The sequence below is a fragment of the Coptis chinensis genome, chromosome 2, assembly GCF_015680905.1.
Source record: "Coptis chinensis isolate HL-2020 chromosome 2, ASM1568090v1, whole genome shotgun sequence".
In the NCBI taxonomy this organism is placed as follows: domain Eukaryota; kingdom Viridiplantae; phylum Streptophyta; class Magnoliopsida; order Ranunculales; family Ranunculaceae; genus Coptis; species Coptis chinensis.
Window position 1 is genome coordinate 103,422,018 of NC_141457.1, and position 18,117 is coordinate 103,440,134.

The window sequence follows — 18,117 nt, forward strand, 5'->3', positions numbered from 1 at the left end:
ATAACAAGATCTGAAACTCATTCAAATTGGATTCCCGCTATTCTCTCGGTCTCTCCCCACAACTTCTACAGTTCTACGACTCTTAGGATTCCCGCAACAGTGAGAAAACCCACCGTCACTACATACGTCTGTGGTCTTCCTCTCTCTCGTTCAAATTGTGTTAGAGAGAGAGAGAGAGAGAGAGAGAGAGAGAGAGCTGCACAAACAGAAACTACGCGTTCAGATCATTTTGCAACCGTTCACTAGTACAAAAAAGAGCTTTTGTGACTGTTTTAAAATGTTATTTGTGACTGTTATGTTTGAAACCGTCACAAATAGCAGAAAAGGATTTTTGTGACTGTTTTAAAATGTTTTTGATGACGTGCGTTTTCAAAATAGTCACAAATGTTATTTTTCTAAAGAACGTGCATAGTGACCCAGGCCACAATTTGTCACTGTTTGTATAGACCAGAAATTACTAGTGGTGGTATTTCTCATTTTCTCATCATTGTTACAAGGGTAGTGAAGTTATTTTGCCAAAAAAAAATAGAGTAGGCCGTGAAAATCAGTTTCTTTATCTAAAGTCTAAACGGACCACTCTCTCACAGTTCTCATCTTCTTCATTCAAAACTCAAAAGACAAATCTTTCTCTTCTCTATCTCCACTTCCACTTCGTTAAAAAAGCTCCCCTCTTTCCTGCTATTACGGGTTTGAATTATCAGTATCTATCAAAGTCGATTGTGATTTGAGCTTTGAATATCGGGGTGGGGCTTCAAATTTCGGTGGTAATTGAACTCATGCTCTTCATCAGGGCTAGATGTTGAAGAATAATCAACCCGATGTCCCGATACGTCTTACAGTTTAATTTCATCTCCTTCATTTGTTTACGCTCCACCGGATCTCCCATCCATCTTCACATATCTTCTTATCGATCCTCTCCTCTTTGTTTTCTCATTTTTTGTAACTTCTTCTTTCAAAACACTCAAACTCGAATTGAAGACGACTATTCAGAAGAAAGACACGAGAAATCTTCGCAAGGAAAACATATTCTGAAGGTAATTTCCTATTTCTTGTTGATTTGCTGCACAAAGTTTACTCCTTTAGCAACAGGCACGATTACAAATTGTTATACTATTTGGGCCATTCAAACAATAGTTCCTGAGTTGAGTATAATCAAATGTAATATACAATTATAATTGGGTGTGTATGTGTTTTAAGTGGATAGGTATTTTGATACATTGTTCTCTGATTTTTATCTATACTCCTTTGTAGCTAATGGGTTTATGTGTATTAAATATTTGATCAAATGCTCACATGTGGTTTTTGGTATTCTGTTTTCAGTTCAAGTAGACCCACCATTCTATATATGTTGCTATTCAGATTTACTGATCACTATTGTCAATAGATGTACTGGCTATAGTGTGTACCCCTATAAGGAATCAAAATTAAGTCAGATTTACACAAGTCTTCACTTAATTAATATCCATTAATCTGTTAGTGTGAACTGTGAAACCCCCAATCCAAATTTGTCATCCTTTAAGTCTTCACGCTTCCAAAATATTATTCACTTCAATATTTGTCACACAGTTTGGCATCAGGTCAGCCTTTTTCCTGCTTTGAGTGTATTGATTCTCTTATTTTTATTTTTTTCATTGATTTCGTAATGTAGCATTCTTTGCATGTTGGAGGCCAAACATTATGTCAAGCTGAAACTCCATCAGCTCAGAAACTTGAGTCTGCTACCCAAAACTCCATCAGCTCAGCTCAGGTCTTGTTACTTACTCGTAATTTGGCTTCTGCGCATTCTCTAATGTCCAGACCTTATTACTTTGCATACATCTCAGATATGCGAGGCACACCTTATGTGTAAGAGTGTTTTAAAATTTGAGGTATGTTTTTCTTTCTCAAGGTTAATTTGAAATGTTTTTTTTTTTTTTTACTTATTTATTTGTTGCATTTGCTTCTAAAGCTCAACTGCATTACTTGTTGACAGAACCTGTGTTGAGAAAGAAGATAAAGAAGTCGTAAAATGTGGAACTGAAATTATCTCAGGATCGGATAGAGAAGGTTAGTCATTATTAACACTGATCTCATCTTTTCACTCCAAACAATTGTGGTCATGATACTTGTTCAATATGTCCACTTATTAACACTTGTCTGTTTATTAACCTTACTTGTTGAGGGTCAACATTTAGCATGTTAGTTTTAAAAAGAGAGATAACCTAACACTACATTATGACATGCAATGTTTGATTAGAGTCTTCCAATTAATCCCCCTCCCCCTCCTCTTCCTAACTCTCTCTCTCGCGTCTGTGGGGTGTTGCATACATGGTGTCTATGGGTGTGCACATGGGGTGTTGCATCTCGCACTTCAGAGTCACCACCTGCAACTACCGTTTATCGTCACCTTGGCTTATGGCTCATTAACCATGACCACTTGTCGCTTTGTTGAAGCCTCACGCCCTACTAAGTATGGTAGCAATCCCCGCCCGAGAGTCCCTGTTTCTATGGCTCACACCGGAATAAGGTTTTTTTTCGATCTTAATTTGAGTTTTGATTTCTCATATATGATAACTGAACCTTTTATTAAGTAGTGAGCAGAGGTTTCATCATGGTTGGTTCCCTCCGCCGCCATTACGGGAAGATTCCTTTCATCTTTTCGAAAATGGGAGGCTCATTACTTTAAAAACGGGCTAAACCGACAAACCTACCTCTCCTTTCTCGACCTTGGATGATTCGGATGATGAGGAATCGAGGCTGGAGAGACAGTTGCTCTGACTTGCCCGTCATCGCTTGTCTTACTAGTATCTTCCGGTCTTGTGCCAAAGAGCACCTACACGCTTTGCTTTGCAATCCTTGGCGTAGTGACCAATCTTGTTGCACTTGTAACAACGCCTTTCCTTGCCACCCTTGCTTGGGCGACGGCTGCTATGCTTCTCGCTGAACTTTTTCTTCTCACTAGACCACTTCGTGTTGCTCTTTATACCGCTTCGACGATACTTTGAGCGTCGATAGCTCTTCGAAGGCTTACATTCCTTTTCGGGCTCAATACCGAACTGCCAACAGATGTTCTTTTCGAAAGAAAGAGCTTTCTTCTCGGCATTCTCTACCTTCTTCGCGTGCAACGCTCTATCTATCGATAAGATTGATCTACCGCATGAAAGAGCTCACCAAATGTCGTTAGGTCAAGATCATCTTCTTTTAGCCCGCTTCGACCAAATCTCCTAGGCCATTCGGCAATCTGCGATAAACTTTCTCCTTCTAGACCGCTTTCGGTTGCGGTCGGGCATGTAGAAGACGGCGTTCTAGGAAAAAACGTCTTTGTACCACTTATACTCATCAAGGCTTTTGATCCTTAGGCTCATCATCGGAACGCCGCGATGCTTCTTCTCATCACTTTCTAGTGGACCGAAGAATGTGTCCGAATTGTAGCGAGTAAATTATATCTCTTTGGATTCGGGGATTAGCCGTCCTCCCCGAAGTCTCGGAAAGCAGTTGACCGGAGATAGATCAATCCTTACGAAGCTTCAATCTCGCCTTGGCTTCCTTTGGTAGATGATCCCACCGGTTTCTCGTAATCGCAGACAAATCCTTGGTGATAAGTCGATATGCGGTTCGACTTCATTCTTCCCGTGAAGATAGGCATTTGAGGTTGCGATCATCATGCCTAACATCCCGTTAATCTGTTCGGGATGAAGGCCATCAATGCTCCAGGGATAGATAGACTTATCATTAAATCCATCATGAGCCTTGATTGGATCTCCAAATGCAAGATCGATCGGCGGTCTTTCAAAGTACTTCTTTGCCATGCCGATATGCCGATAATCTTCATTACTACTTGTCGACGTATCTTCGCATTAATCGATTCTTCTTCGGACAAGAATTCACATGTCTTCATTGTGCTAATCGTCGATCGGGCTCAATCTCATCTTCGCCCCTTCTTCATTGTCTTTGTGCTCCTACAGAGTCGATCGCGCACCAACTGTCGTGAGGAGTAACGGGATACCCGTTATTAATCGAACTCCAAAGACGGAATCGCGGCTTCCTGGCGGGCTGGAAAAAATTTGTCTCCTCCTTGAATTTGGACGTCTTTGGCACTATTCTTCACTACCTCTCTACTTTCATAATCTCGGAGGGTTCACGAGGGCTATTTATTGAAGCTTTAACTTTGTCAAAGGCTTTCTTTAACAGATCTGCGCTACTTTGCGCACTTCATCGCAGTATCTCTTCTTCAACACGCTTTGATCTGCTGCAATGCAAATCTTCTTTTATTGTTTCTTTCACTCGTTGCAGCTCTTCATGGACTGTTTTCGTATCTTGACGCAAATCGTCATTAAGTGTCGCACCAATATGATGGTTTATAGCCTTTTGGCTATGTTGGTCCAATTCAATTGCTTGTAGAAATTGGATCGGCCCACGGAGATCACTGAGTAGACATTAGAGGAGCAGCGATCGTATCTTTGTTCCCTTCATAGTAGATTGGCTCGAGCGGAGGAAACGCCGAGGAGATCTTGTGATAGTCTTTTTCTCATAGTCTTCCATATAGTATAGATTCTCTTGCCATAGAAATAATCCAAGAACGGTTGCTTGGAGCCCGCCTTTCGTTCTTCAATCCATTTGTTCCGGATCGATCCTCCGTTCTTCATTGTAATCAGGAGCCACCGTTGTCTTCGAGGATCGTTGAGATCTGAGATAGTGTTCTCGCATCCAACTCTCTTCAAGTCTTCGGGAATCTTTGGCATTTTCCTTTGTAGCTCCTTTTTCTCATCTACAGGCTGGACTCGAAGTTATCATAGAGATAGATGGAGTGGGTAGACCATTCTTCCTTGGTCTTCATCCGCCTTCGCTTCGAGAGTCGAGAGTCACCGTACTACTCCGTCGTCAAGACTCTTGATGTGATCGGAGTTGTTGCCGGCTTGCGGCGTGAGCACCTTGGGCGATTTTCATTGAACTTAAATGCCCAATCAATAGGTATCAAGACTGAACTTGGCTTCACCTTCGTGGCGTAAGAACTTAAGCCCGCCCGACATCTTCTTGCAGGAAATACCCATGGAAGGATTTTGGAGCCTTAGGTATTCCATTAAGCTTGTCTCCGACTCGATAGCACAGCTTCCATTGAATTATACTTGGTCGCTTGGAGGTGTTGATCGGTATGGACTTCAAACTGGTGCTACGGCCGTTAGGTGGTGGAAGCGATGAGTTCAGGATTTTCTCATATAAACAATACTAATTGGCTGCGATTCCTAGCGGATGGCGACCTTTGGCGATTGGATATGCAATTGTGGTTTCCACAACTATTCCCTCGTGGAGAGGTAATATTTTCCACATAAGCGTATTAGAATTCTAAACAACACTTGTTCATCTTATTCCAAGTTGTACCAAATTCCACAAGGTGCTCTCTTGATTTATATTTTCTTATACCATCTTGTTATTTTGGCGGTGTAAAAATGCAATGCTTCTTTTACCGTCGAGGTACAACCTCTTCCATGGTGAACACGGTATGCGTCCGGGGAATGTTTCCAAGTAAGTGCAATACATCCCATTCTTTTTACGTCTCTTATGTTTTTTTTTAATGATATTTCTAGTTTTATATCACAAAACTGTTGTGTAGATACTGAAGCGAAACCACTATACTTCCAATATACAATTCTCTCATGGAATTTATTTATATTGTTTTTTTCATGTTGTAAAGGTCATGGGACAAAGCGATTAGCATCGAGGAATTTTGTGGTGAATGGGAAAACAAGAGGTTGAATGCGAGGAGATATAAACAATCATTTTCTGGTATGTAGTGTACAAGATAATCATTTACCAATGCACGTTAAACTATATCTTGTGGAATTAGATTGTTTCTCTTGCATACTTTATTTCGGAAGTATAAACAAATCAACGACCTTCATACCGGGGCTATGAGCATATTGGGCGCCCCAAGCAATGATCGGACATCCGGACCTTACCCATACCGCAATGGAAGCTCCATAACACCTTGGAACTCACAAGGTCAAGTGCGTTACCACGGCTCACACCGGTGCCTACACTTCTTGGAAAAGGGTAATCTTGGTTTTCTTTTTCCTTGTTTTGGCTTTTCACTCATTTTTTACCAATCAACACAAGAAAAAGAAACAAACATCTAGGAATCTCTTTTTTCACTTTTTATTTTCTGGGACCAATTTATTGGACATGCTATCCAAAGAGTAATTATAAAGATTTTAACTTCGATCAATACTTTAACTTTTAAGTTTGTGGGAGCCACGAAAGTTATGCTCATCTATCTTATTGCTTTTATATCTAATTGCATTAAGTTTATTCAAATTCAATGGCTATAGTAAAAGGTGGTGACATCATTAGTAGAATGGATATGACTCGTGAGTCTGTGAGGCTCTCTGGGAGCAATCATGAACTTCAATCGCCCAAATAAGCCATCTGGAAGGCTACTATATGTACTGGTTTATGTTTTAGGGATAAATGCTATATTTTCGGATGGTTCTCTTTCGTCGGAAAGGTGGGCTTAGGTTATTTGAAATTGTTGTTAGTTTGTCACTTGCTTATATGAGAACTTCTCACCTTTTAGTACTGTAAAGGAGTCACTAGCTCACTGCTCTAAACTCCGCCAATGAAACTTTTTGGCTTTATGTTAACTTGAATTACCAATTATCAACACCACAGTTCCACAAACAACACCATAATTAAGGAGAAGAAAATCAATCAAATGTGAAGGAATAAGTACACACGAGTCCTGAGAAGTTAGCTGTAGAGGATCTAAATGTTGTTAATAATCAATAGTCTTACCACATTCCGATAGCTAAATCTCTCTTTTGCTTGATTATTACATGTGGCAGAACTGGCTCAAAAATAATCGTTCAATCATTTGAATTACCTAGGCTCCAGTGTTGCAGTGCATGAAACAATTTCCATTATGCAGCCTTCCCAATTTGTTAAAGTTTTACACAATTGTATTGTGTATAGAAGAAGTGTGATAGGTATTTTACATTTAATTTCTAAATCTGTGTCTAGGCATGTATATTTCAAAATTTTGATTTTGTGATGCATCTTTTCTCTGTGTTAGAGCAAAGTAATGGCGTGATGGAGATTGGATCTGCACAAACTGCAGCAACCACAACTATGCATCACGATTCGCGATTGCAATAGGTATGTGTTCGTTCTTCTCTATTTGTCCTCTGGGTCTCTACAACTAAGTTACTTTGTCATCTCTCCATGACTCCATGATTATCCGAGGTTTTGTCAAGGGAAAATGTCGCCTCTAGCAAAGTTGAATGTTACGTGTTGTTCTCTCAAACTCATAGACTAATCTCTACTAACTTATATATGATATGTAAGGCTGCGTTTGGTAATTTGAGGACAAAACTTATGGTCCTTTTTGCTCGTTTCTTGAAAAAGGAAAACCCCCTGCTTCTAAGTTTTCTTAAAATGCTCCAATAAGCGTACACAAATTTCATGCCACGTGGTGAAAATATATACTTCTCCATCATGATAAACTCGCCATGAATATGGCGGATGAAGTTATGGTGGCGTAAAAATACTGCTGACTGAAAAAAATACATTGAGATTTTCCGAAGAAATCTTTACTTTTCCAATCAAAGTCAAGCTAAACTTCTGGTTCAGTATCAACCTCTGGATTTACCATCAATATCACATCATGTTCGTGATTGTGCCTGACTGAGCCATAGTTTGGTATGTTTTGCGCTTTCTAAGTTTGTGTTCTTTTCGAAATATTTATTCCTAAATCTTTTTGGTTCCTTCCCAGTTCCCTCTAGATTACAATTACAATTTAGAATTAGGTAGTAGCTGATTGTTTAATGCATTCCACTCTGCAGGTGTAAGACTGAGAAAGATGTTGTCAATCAATCTGTTAGTGTTGTGCTTTGACTCATCCAGATAATAAATTTAGAACTGAAAGAGACATACACGCAAGATGAACTTGACGGTGTTCGACTCGATATTATTTAGTTCATCTAGGAAAATGGGGTGTTTCAGTCGGAAGCGAATGAGGATGAGTTTTAGCTATGTTCGGACCCCTCTAGTTTAATTTATGAGTCTTACTTTTTTAATTTATGAAAAGGAATTTGAAGTTTGTTTTCTTAGTGCACTCAAAAAATTAATGGAAGTTTTTTTTTATTATTATTATCTTTTTGCAATGTTTGATAGTTTATTGTACATTTTGGAATTTGTTGGGAAGATAGAAATGTTGTATGTAGACAGTACGTGTAAATTTTGTTATGCAGGTTCGGGTTTTTAAGTGGAAGATTTGCTTGCTAGCATTATTATTATTATTATTATATATATATATATATATATATATATATATATATATATATATATATATATATATATATATATACCACGGTTTGGCATAAACCGTAGTGTTTAGTATAACTATATACCACGGTATTATAACACATACACTAATATAAACCACGGTTTCAATAGCTTATATGCCACGGTTCTGTTGACAATCGTGGTATATAATGGGCATACAAACCACGGTTCTTTAAAAAATTGTGGTATCCGTTAAACATATTTACCACAGTTTTGCTATTATTATATACCACACCACCTATTGTCACGGTTGTATAACAGTGGTAAATATATTTATACCACACTTAAAAACAGTGGTATAAGTGTCATTCTGTAGTAATATTTTCACTACAAATGATGTTTAATAATGGTAGTTTACCACATATCATATGAGGTATTTTATAATTTGAGTAAAAGAGGTCAAATATAAAAAGAAAAGTGAACTATGATTATTTTGTGTAAACCCAAAATAGGGGTGATAATTTATGTATTATACTATATATTTGTGTAAACCCTAAAAGAAAACCACGTTTTATTGTTATTTTACATTATATTTATATATTATACCACTACAAGAAAAAATGCTTTATATCACTGTTAAAAACAGTGACAAAAAGCCTTTTGTCACTGTTTTTTTTTTTCCCAAAACCGTGACGGAGTGAGAGTCATTTATTTTTTTCCCAAAACCGTCACAAATATTTGTTCTAGACTAGCCTCTCTCAGCCATTAAAAACGGTAACAACTGCTCAAAAACCGTCACAAAAAAACGTATCTTTTGTGACAGTTCTAGCAAAACCGTGATAAATGTTATAATTTTTTTTTTTTAAAAAAAAACTGTATATATTTGAAAACAGACATTTCACATTGAATTGGACCTGCAACAAATATACACCTGAAATATAATCCATTAAAATTCAAATAGCATTCATAAATGCTAACTCCATTAAACATTCCAATAGCAAAAATAAACACAAGACGTACTTAGGTAATAAATAAATAAGTACTTAATAATATACAAATGAATGGATTAGGAAAGAATTGTGACTAAGTCACATTCACGTCAAATACTCGTGATTAGTCTTCATCATAGTTCGAAATACATTCTTAGAGGCACCGAACAAACTAAGAGCTTTGACATCTATCCGAGGTAGAAGTCTTCTTGCTGGCCAAAAAGTTTCTTGATCTGCAAAAAAAAAAAAAAAAAAAAAAAAAAAAAAAAAAAAAAATCAAAACAAGGCTTGGGCAGCTACCACACTACACTACTAGGTCATCTTCATTGAATACCCAGCGATCATTGTTGATCCCACCAAATCTTAAAAATACTAAAGATAAAGTGAATGACAAAAAAATCATTTCCCTGACTTTAATGATTATTCAAATAAAGAGAACTGCAAACAAATAAAATCCATATAACAATTGCTTCTAATCTTTAGTGAATAAGAAAATAGGGTTGTACAAAGTAAGATAACAACATTTTTAAAAGTTGGACAAGGGGTGATCCTTAATTAACCATAGAACAAAGATGAAACCTCGCCAAGGACCAAACACGGTGTGCAACAATAGCCCACAGTGTACCATCACAACTACCATCTACAAAAGGTGTTTCTAGAAGTCACATTCTAGTTTAAATTAGATACAAGATTGAGCACTTTCTCGTGAGCGGCGGAGTTTTTGAATTATCTACACAGTCTTTACCCAAATCTGAAGTCAATCAAGAGATGTTGTAACTTTTGTTAACATTTCTAAAAAAATAGTGTTTGATTAACTTTTGATTGCTACTTCTGTGTTGTGGCAAACACAAATATATTTTGGGGAGGGAGGATAGAGCCACTCCTTTATTTACAGTCCTATAAAGTGACTCCACTCCACAAATAAGCTTCTTCGATGGTTAAATTTCGGTCCGCAGTTCTCCGACTCTTTTGAAAAGGTTAGAAATATTCAAATGGGTTGATTATTGTTGAATGATCTTCGTGGTAAGGAGATAATCTCAACCGAAAATCAGCCCCCTCATTCAAGTTATAGGAGAGGCTCTATCCCTCCCCATATACTATAGAAACATTTTTATTTTATGTTGCGGCATCCGCTTTAATCCTCGACTCTCCTCTACTAAAATATTAGTCGCTTCCTAGGGACACTAATTTAACTGCATAGATACCCGGTCAGAAGATGTTTCTAGAAGTCACATCCCTGTTCAAGTTAGATACAAGAATGAGCTCTTAGTCATGAGTGCGAGTTCCTGAATCAACTCTAAAGCTGAGGAGTATGGTAACGGTCAAAAAAAATTCTAGTGTTACTAGATATTGTGTTTTTTAACATATATATATTTTGGTTTTTCTAATGTTCCCCATCTGAAAGGTACAGCCAAGACAACTATGTACCCTTCGTATATTTGTTTTACAAGGCAAAAGGTATTTTAGTGTTGATTAATGTAAGAAGGAATCTATCAATTGAATCTAGCTCTTACCTTCATTTAGATGTCGTTGAAGCCGAACATTCTGAGGGAATTGCCTTGCCTGAGCCTCAGGTGCATTGTCAGAAAAAGCAGGATGTTGTTCGACTCACAGGACAGATTCAAGAACCTTCGCGTGGCATTGTAATTCTATCCTTTTCTCATTATGTATTTCTTTGATATGTGACCATAAAAGTATATATTCAATAATTAATTTTCTATACTTGCTTTGCAAACTGACCTACTGAAGGGAGGAAGGGTGGCAAGTCAAATAGAGAATGCCTCGACGAGGAAAAGAGATCGAACCGAAAGGTTCACATAACAAAAATTCTAGTTCTCACCTTAGGTCAAATGTCGTCAAAGCTGAACATCCCGCTGGGGTATTGGCTTTCCTAAGCCTCCGGTGCCTTTGTCGAAAAAATAGGATGTTACTCAACCCACACGACAGGTTCCAGAACCTTTGCATAGCATTGTAATTCTATTTTTTACCGTGTTCAACGTTTCTTTGATATGTGATCACCAATTATATTAATTAATTAATTACATGTCTTATGCTTTACTTGCTTTGCAAACTGATCTACAGGATGGGGTGGCTAGTCAAACAGAGTGTTTCAACAAGGAAAAGAGGTCGACCAAAAGGTTCACTTAATAAAGAATTGGGGAAAGGTGGTGAATTATTGAATGGATGATATTATTTTCCTTATTAGAAATTGTTTTTTTTGCGAAAACTGACATCACATGTTTAACTCTGTAGGTAATATTGGAGGAATGCCTGAAGCTGAGGATTCCTTAGATGTTGTGCAAATGAAGCTAAGATAGCCAGGATGTAATAGTTTGATTAAATGCATGTCTTAAAAGTTGAGACAATTACAATATGCACTACTTTCTAATGCTCATATGTCAGGATTAGCACCAAATACGTTCATTAGCCATGTCATAAGTCCACTAGAGAGTAAAAAAGAAAGGCAAATATAAACCAGCACTAACAGAAATAGAGAAGAGTGCAAAAAAATTACCAGTCCTTGCAAGCTTCATACTGAATCATGAGATCGGCATCTCGTATTTGCAATACCTTCAAATCAAATAAAAAAGAACATAAACCACAATCCAGTAAAAGCACAAACACCAAAATCTATTCATACCACAAGAATTCTAAACTCACACTGCAACTCGATCAGGAGTAAATCATGACTGGTCTATAGGATTTAGCCCTCTTTGATAATTTAACTAACTTTTTTTTAACCAGTCAACATAATATTCATATATCTGAGAATTTAAAGAAATTAGCCAACGGTGTTTTCCATTTCGATCTCTACTGTCTAGAATTCAAAATCAAAACTTAAGTCATAACTCTAACAATTCAACAAAGTGAACACAAAGCAACATAACAATCCCGGCCACTTCAAGCATCCATCTCCTTCCACTCCTTCAAAGGTCTTGCACACTCAAACCTCGGTGGGAGAGACTTCAACTTATCAGCCCTTCGAGAATCAAACACACAAAGTGTGTAGAGATACTTGGAGCAACGAACCTTAAACTTGACGACATCCTTGCTCTTCTTTATCTTAACAGAACGAGCATCCTTCCTTCTTGTAGTAAGAAGGAAATCCTTAATCTCGTGAATTTGCTTCGGCATTTCTCTCGTTAATCTAATCCGTCCATTCCTTGTCTCGGGCTTGTAGAATGCTAACCTACTAAATTGACCATAGATGCCGCCATAGCAACAAAATCGCGATTTGATGATGGGTTTGCTGACAAAGCAACCCTTTCCAGGTAATAGACGCCAAAAATCTCATCTTCCTCAGCTTCAAATGTTTTCAAAGAAGGAAGATGGATCTCATTATCCACAGAACAAGAATGGGTTAAAAAGACAAACATCATAATTCTGAGAAACTGTTACCAACCATCCATATGTAGAACCAGCGCAAAATCTGTCGTGAGAGTGAGAGAGAGTCGTGGGAGATCGACCGTTTTTTTGGTAAGTGTTTCTGGATGTGCTGGAAGGATGGGGAAACTGAGCCCTAGGTTTCTAACTACTTTTACTTAGTGGGCTCTTACAGCTTTTTTTTTTTGTAACTTGGGCTCTTGCAGTTGGGGGAGCGAAAAATACCTGGGTATTTAGGACTGTCACATAAAGTCTGGGAATATGTAACTGTTTTTGAAGACCAGTCACAAATTATACTCCACAGCCTAGAAAAAACCATTTGTCACACTTCTGGATATGACAGTCACAAATAATTCTCTACACATATACACTTTTTTTAGGAAAAAAAACCATTTGTGACCGTTTCAAAAATGCACGTCACAAAAAACTTCTTAAAACAGTCACAAAAAACCCTTTTCTGCCATTTGTGACCGTTTCGAACAGAATAGTCACAAATAATATTTTAAAACAGTCACAAAAGGCCTTTTTTCTACTAGTGTACTATAATTATCTAAATAGTATAAAAAAATCATTAAATTAGTTTTCAATAGGGGATAAATTAGAACATAATATAACATATGCGCTTTTGTAATTGATTTTAAGTATGTATATAAGTCATACATAAAAGCAAATCCAACCTAACAACATAGTTAAGTATGAAAAATTTAGATGTTTTAAGAATATCATCTCTTCCACCATCTCTATCTATTTTTTTTTCTAAAGACATAAGAATTAGTTTTGTATACTTAGTTAAAATTGATATTCATAATCAAAGTATGATAAAAATAAATAAAAAGTCACAAAAAAAAATTAAACTAGTAAAGTATAATTAGACTGGGCCCGCCCCGGCCCTCATTTGGCTCTCAAAAATAAGGGTCGAGGGGCGGGTTAAGGGCTTGAGTTTTCATGCTTGACCCTACTCAACCCGACCCTCAATACAAATTAAAATAGGGGCAGGTTGACCCGACCCTCAATCATGAGGGCTTTTATGGTTTGAGGGGCGGGCTAGCCCGGCCCAGCCCTTTTATCACCCCTAATTGTCGGAGGTTCCAACAATGACAGTACAAGAATTAGAACATATATGTATTTATTTTTATTTTTTCCTTCGTAGTATTGTTGCGTTTTCAATTTCCTAAAGGTTATTTTATGCACTTTCTTTAGATGGAAATGGTTGCACCATATGTTGATTCTATGATTATAGAGGAGTGTTATCATTTTGGTGTGAGTGGGAGGGTGGTTGGCGGTAATTCAACCCCTAATAAAGAGTTCATTATATTGAGAAGCTTGAGGCACCACGTTTAGAGATATTATTCAACTTTGTGGAAGAAGCACATAACTACTATCAAGATTATAGTCGACAAAAATGGTTTTGTCGTGAGGATAAGGTCATCAAATAAAACTCAAGCTCATGCAGATGAAATAACAAATGTTAGATTTATTTGTTCTCGAGAGGGAAAGCCTCAAAAGAGGGTTGAAAATGATGGTGGTGAAGGAAGAATTTGTAGTACATCAACAATGAAGTGTAAATGTCAGACACAAATGTGGATTTTGCACAAAAAAAAAAATTAAAAAGTGGATTGTAATTGTCTTTATTGATTATCACAACCATAAGTTTGTCAATCCTCTTTGACGAATATGTCGTCCAACAGACACATGCCGGCTGCTGCCAAGGATCTTACAGAGATTTTTCATAGGGAAAACATGATAATTTCCAATGTGCCTGACATCTTTGCTGGAGAACATGTAGGGTTTAGATCAAGAGATTGTTACAAATGTTTGCGAACGATCAGGCTTGATACGTTAGAGAAGGGTGATGCTGCTTTTGTCATATCTTATTTTCAGATAAAACAAAGAGACAACCCTCAATTTTATTATGATGTTCAAGTAGATCTAACTAGGAGGGTATGTAGTGAACTTTTTTTGGGTTGATGTAAGATCTCGTATGGCATATGAGCAGTTTGTAGATGTTGTTTCCTTTGATACCACTTATAGGACGAACAAATATAAGATGTTGTTTGCTCATTTTATGGGAGTTAATCATCACTACCAATCCATGCAGTTTGGATGTGCCCTTCTTCAAGATGAGACAAAGTTTACATTCTTGTGGTTGGTTAATACATGACTTGAGGCAATGGGATATCGTGCTCCAAAGTTCATCATTAGTGATCAATGTGTTGCATGTGCTCAACTGTGAAAATAGTTTTCCCTAGTACACACCACCTTATGCCTTTGGCACATAAAACAAAAAATCGCACAAAAATTACATGTCTATACTGTGAATGTGAGCTTCATGAACCAAATTGAGAGATGCCTTAAGTTCACTTATAAGGTTGAAGAGTTTGAGAATAAGTGGAATGATCTGATGCTAGAATTTGGGTTGACAGATAATGAATGGCTAAATGGCTTGTATGCCATTAAAGAATCTTGGGTTCCTGTATACCATCGCAACACATTCTATGCTGGTATGAATACAGCTGGAGGCAGTGAGGGGATTAACACATTTTTTTAATGAATTTGTTAATAAAGATACAAATCTAAGAGAGTTTGTCACAAGATATGAGCAAGCATTGAAGAAGATTGTCAGAAATGAGTGTGACGAAGACTACATTTCAGAGCACAAGAACAGTATTGATAATGACTATGACTTTCTATTGAAGTCATAGTGTCGTGTGTTTAATTACGAGGAATATTTTTGAAAAATTTCGTGGTGAATTCTCAATGGTGAAAAACATGGAAATTTGTCAATCAGTATGAGACGGTGTTTATGACAGTTATATAGTCGAATCAAAATTTGGTGTGCATGAAAAATTTACAATGAGATAGAGTGATATAATTAACGCGTGAAGGTTATTGTGAATGCAACCCTTTCAAGTTTACAAGGGTAGTTTGCAGACATATGATGAGAGTATTTGATCATCTTGATGTGGATAAAATTCCCTCATATTTTATTTTAAAAAGGTGGACAAAAGAGACAAACAAGTTCAGAGTGATGGATGGAGAAGTGGAGCAACCTACTGACTAGTGCCCTAAGGCTTTCCGAATGAGCCATTTATGTGGAAGATATACACAAATGTGGAGTGTTGTTTCTGAAGATGAGAGGTTGTAGAAAATGGCATTGGATGGACTTGAAAAACTTTTCATAGGTGTTTTGGAAGAGCATGACAAATTATTTAGAACTCCTAATACTATTAATGCTACATTGGAGGCTCAAAAAAGTCAAGAAGATGCTACTACTTCATGTCAAATTCTGATTCTCGATCCGAATATCTCAATAATGGTAGGGAGACCAAAGGATTGTAAGAGCACCAGTGGTAGATGGAAGAGTCCTGTTGAATTTGCAGTGACCAAGAAAAGAAAATGTAGCCAGTTTAAATCGCAGGATCATGACAAGCGAACATGTCCAGAATTGAAAAAAACTTAGGTATTGTTTCATCTCTTTTGTACGTAAAACTTCTTTATTTATAGAGTTGCTTCTTTTATTTGTTTATTTTCTTCCCGTCAAATACTATTTATAGAACATTAATGTATCCTTAATTTCAATAGACACTCTGGACAAGAAGCTATATGGATTTGGCAATTGAAAACATGTGCAGGAGCTATATGACACTTTGGGATTGGCATTGTTTTTCAAAGAATTTGGAGTTGAACTATTTTGAAGAATTTGAAGTGCATTTTGAATTGCAAGAAGAGGAGGAACTCTAACACAAGAGAGGAGTGTTTTTAGGATCCTTTTTATTTTGTAGGTTTCGAAACTATTATGTGGTATTCCATATCATATCAAATGGTTATATTTGTGAATTTGTATACCTTGACAAGGCATTTTCATGCTGAAAACTGGTGGAGTTGGTCACGATTTCAAGCAAAAATTATAAGTTCTATGTTCTTTGCATAGATTGTAACATGCTCTAGTTGTTTTCATTTTTTTTTTAACTTTTTAAAAATACTAGTCAAATGAAAAAATGTTCTTAGGATGAAGCAATTTCGTCATCGGCATTTCGATCCATATATGGGGATTGGGGTATCGTTTAGGAGGCCATATATGCCACCAAAAATCTACTCGCTTTATAAATATGGGTGAGTACCTTGTTGTTACTCATTTCAGGAAGTTCTCCTCTTGAGCGTCTAGTTTATGTTAGGTGAATTGTTAATTTCTAGCAGCATATTTTTGAAGTCATACTAATCTACAATGCATATTTTGTTTCTCTGTTGCCATTTTCATGCAATTGAAGGGTGTTGAAACAGGGGATGGAGCCAAGAGTTCACCGGAAAAAAAATAGTACATATGCATCTAATGTGTCTATATATAGTTTTATTTGTACCAGTATAATTATTGTCTCTTAGAAGTGAACTGAATCCTTAAGTTCATTGACAAAAGAAAAAGCATAATACTAAATAACAAATTTGTAAAGTTTAATATGAATATCAAGGCAATGTCGTCTCTGCTTCTTTGGTATGATCCTCTCTCTTATTAAAGGATGCAAACTTAAAACGCTTTGCACAGTAGGTGAACTCTCGAAAAATTAATCATCGTTATGCCAGCTAAGAGAAATAAAAACTTTTATGTAAAACAATCATTTAGATTTGGAGGTATCCACCCTGGACTCCCATTTTCGTAATGATCTCCATAACCGCTCATATAAGCATGCTTGTCAGATAACCCCCTAAGGCAGTTGATGACATGCTCAAACCAACTCCCAAGCTTTTTAATGCATCTGGTATTTGTGCATCAAACAATTCTATTTGTGCAACATATATGAGTACTTCTAATACTCAAAAATAAATATTGAGGAACTTGCCAAAAGATAATGAGGGAACTAAGTTTTTCGCCACCTTCAATAACATATTTCCGCCTTTGTTGCCTTACTGCAACTGCTGCTATCATAGCCACAATTGCAAACACAAAGTCCAAGCCCCATTCTCTGCAGCTTATTATATTATCCGAATTTACTACAGTACTACACTTGAAATTCCACTCCTCCAAAACAAATCTATATAATAGTTTTGTGATTCCATGCATATATTTCTATATTTCCGCTAACAATAAATAAAAGGGTAAATAAAAGGGTATATGAAGTCTGGGGTGATTGAGAAGAGAGAAAATGAGTGCGAAGAGAAAAGCTAGACCTCAAAAAATAAACAAAGGGAAAAACACGTAACTAAATTATTGTTGGTCCTACATGATTCGTTAGATTAAAAAGATCCTAGGGCTAGCAGATTGAGTTCAAAAAATCTGAGTCCGTTTCAGACAAGGATTAAAAATGTCTTACATATTCCGTTGCCGGGATTTGAACCCGGGTCGCCTGGGTGAAAGCCAGGTATCCTAACCAGGCTGGACTACAACGGATTTATGACAGTCAACCTACTCAAAAGTCTTAATAAACATGGAAACAACAATTTCGGATCCAAAATTTGGACAGGGCATACTAGAATCTTTAGATTCCTGATTCCC

At 36.9% G+C, this 18,117-nt stretch overlaps 1 long non-coding RNA gene, 1 other non-coding gene and 1 pseudogene across 2 annotated transcripts; 1 reads left to right on the forward strand and 2 right to left on the reverse strand.

Moving 5' to 3' along the window:
- The first annotated feature begins 1,300 nt into the window (after window positions 1-1,300).
- Window positions 1,301-5,764, forward strand: LOC147519884 (uncharacterized). The gene is made up of 3 exons (XR_015214312.1): window positions 1,301-1,868; window positions 1,973-2,046; window positions 5,672-5,764. It is a non-coding gene; the product is annotated as an uncharacterized LOC147519884 (long non-coding RNA).
- Window positions 5,765-12,172: 6,408 nt separating this feature from the next.
- LOC147519885 (large ribosomal subunit protein eL38z/eL38y pseudogene) lies at window positions 12,173-12,380 on the reverse strand (annotated as a pseudogene).
- Window positions 12,381-17,938: 5,558 nt separating this feature from the next.
- On the reverse strand, window positions 17,939-18,012 carry TRNAE-UUC (transfer RNA glutamic acid (anticodon UUC)). The gene has a single exon. It is a non-coding gene; the product is annotated as a tRNA-Glu (tRNA).
- Between the last annotated feature and the right edge of the window lie 105 nt (window positions 18,013-18,117).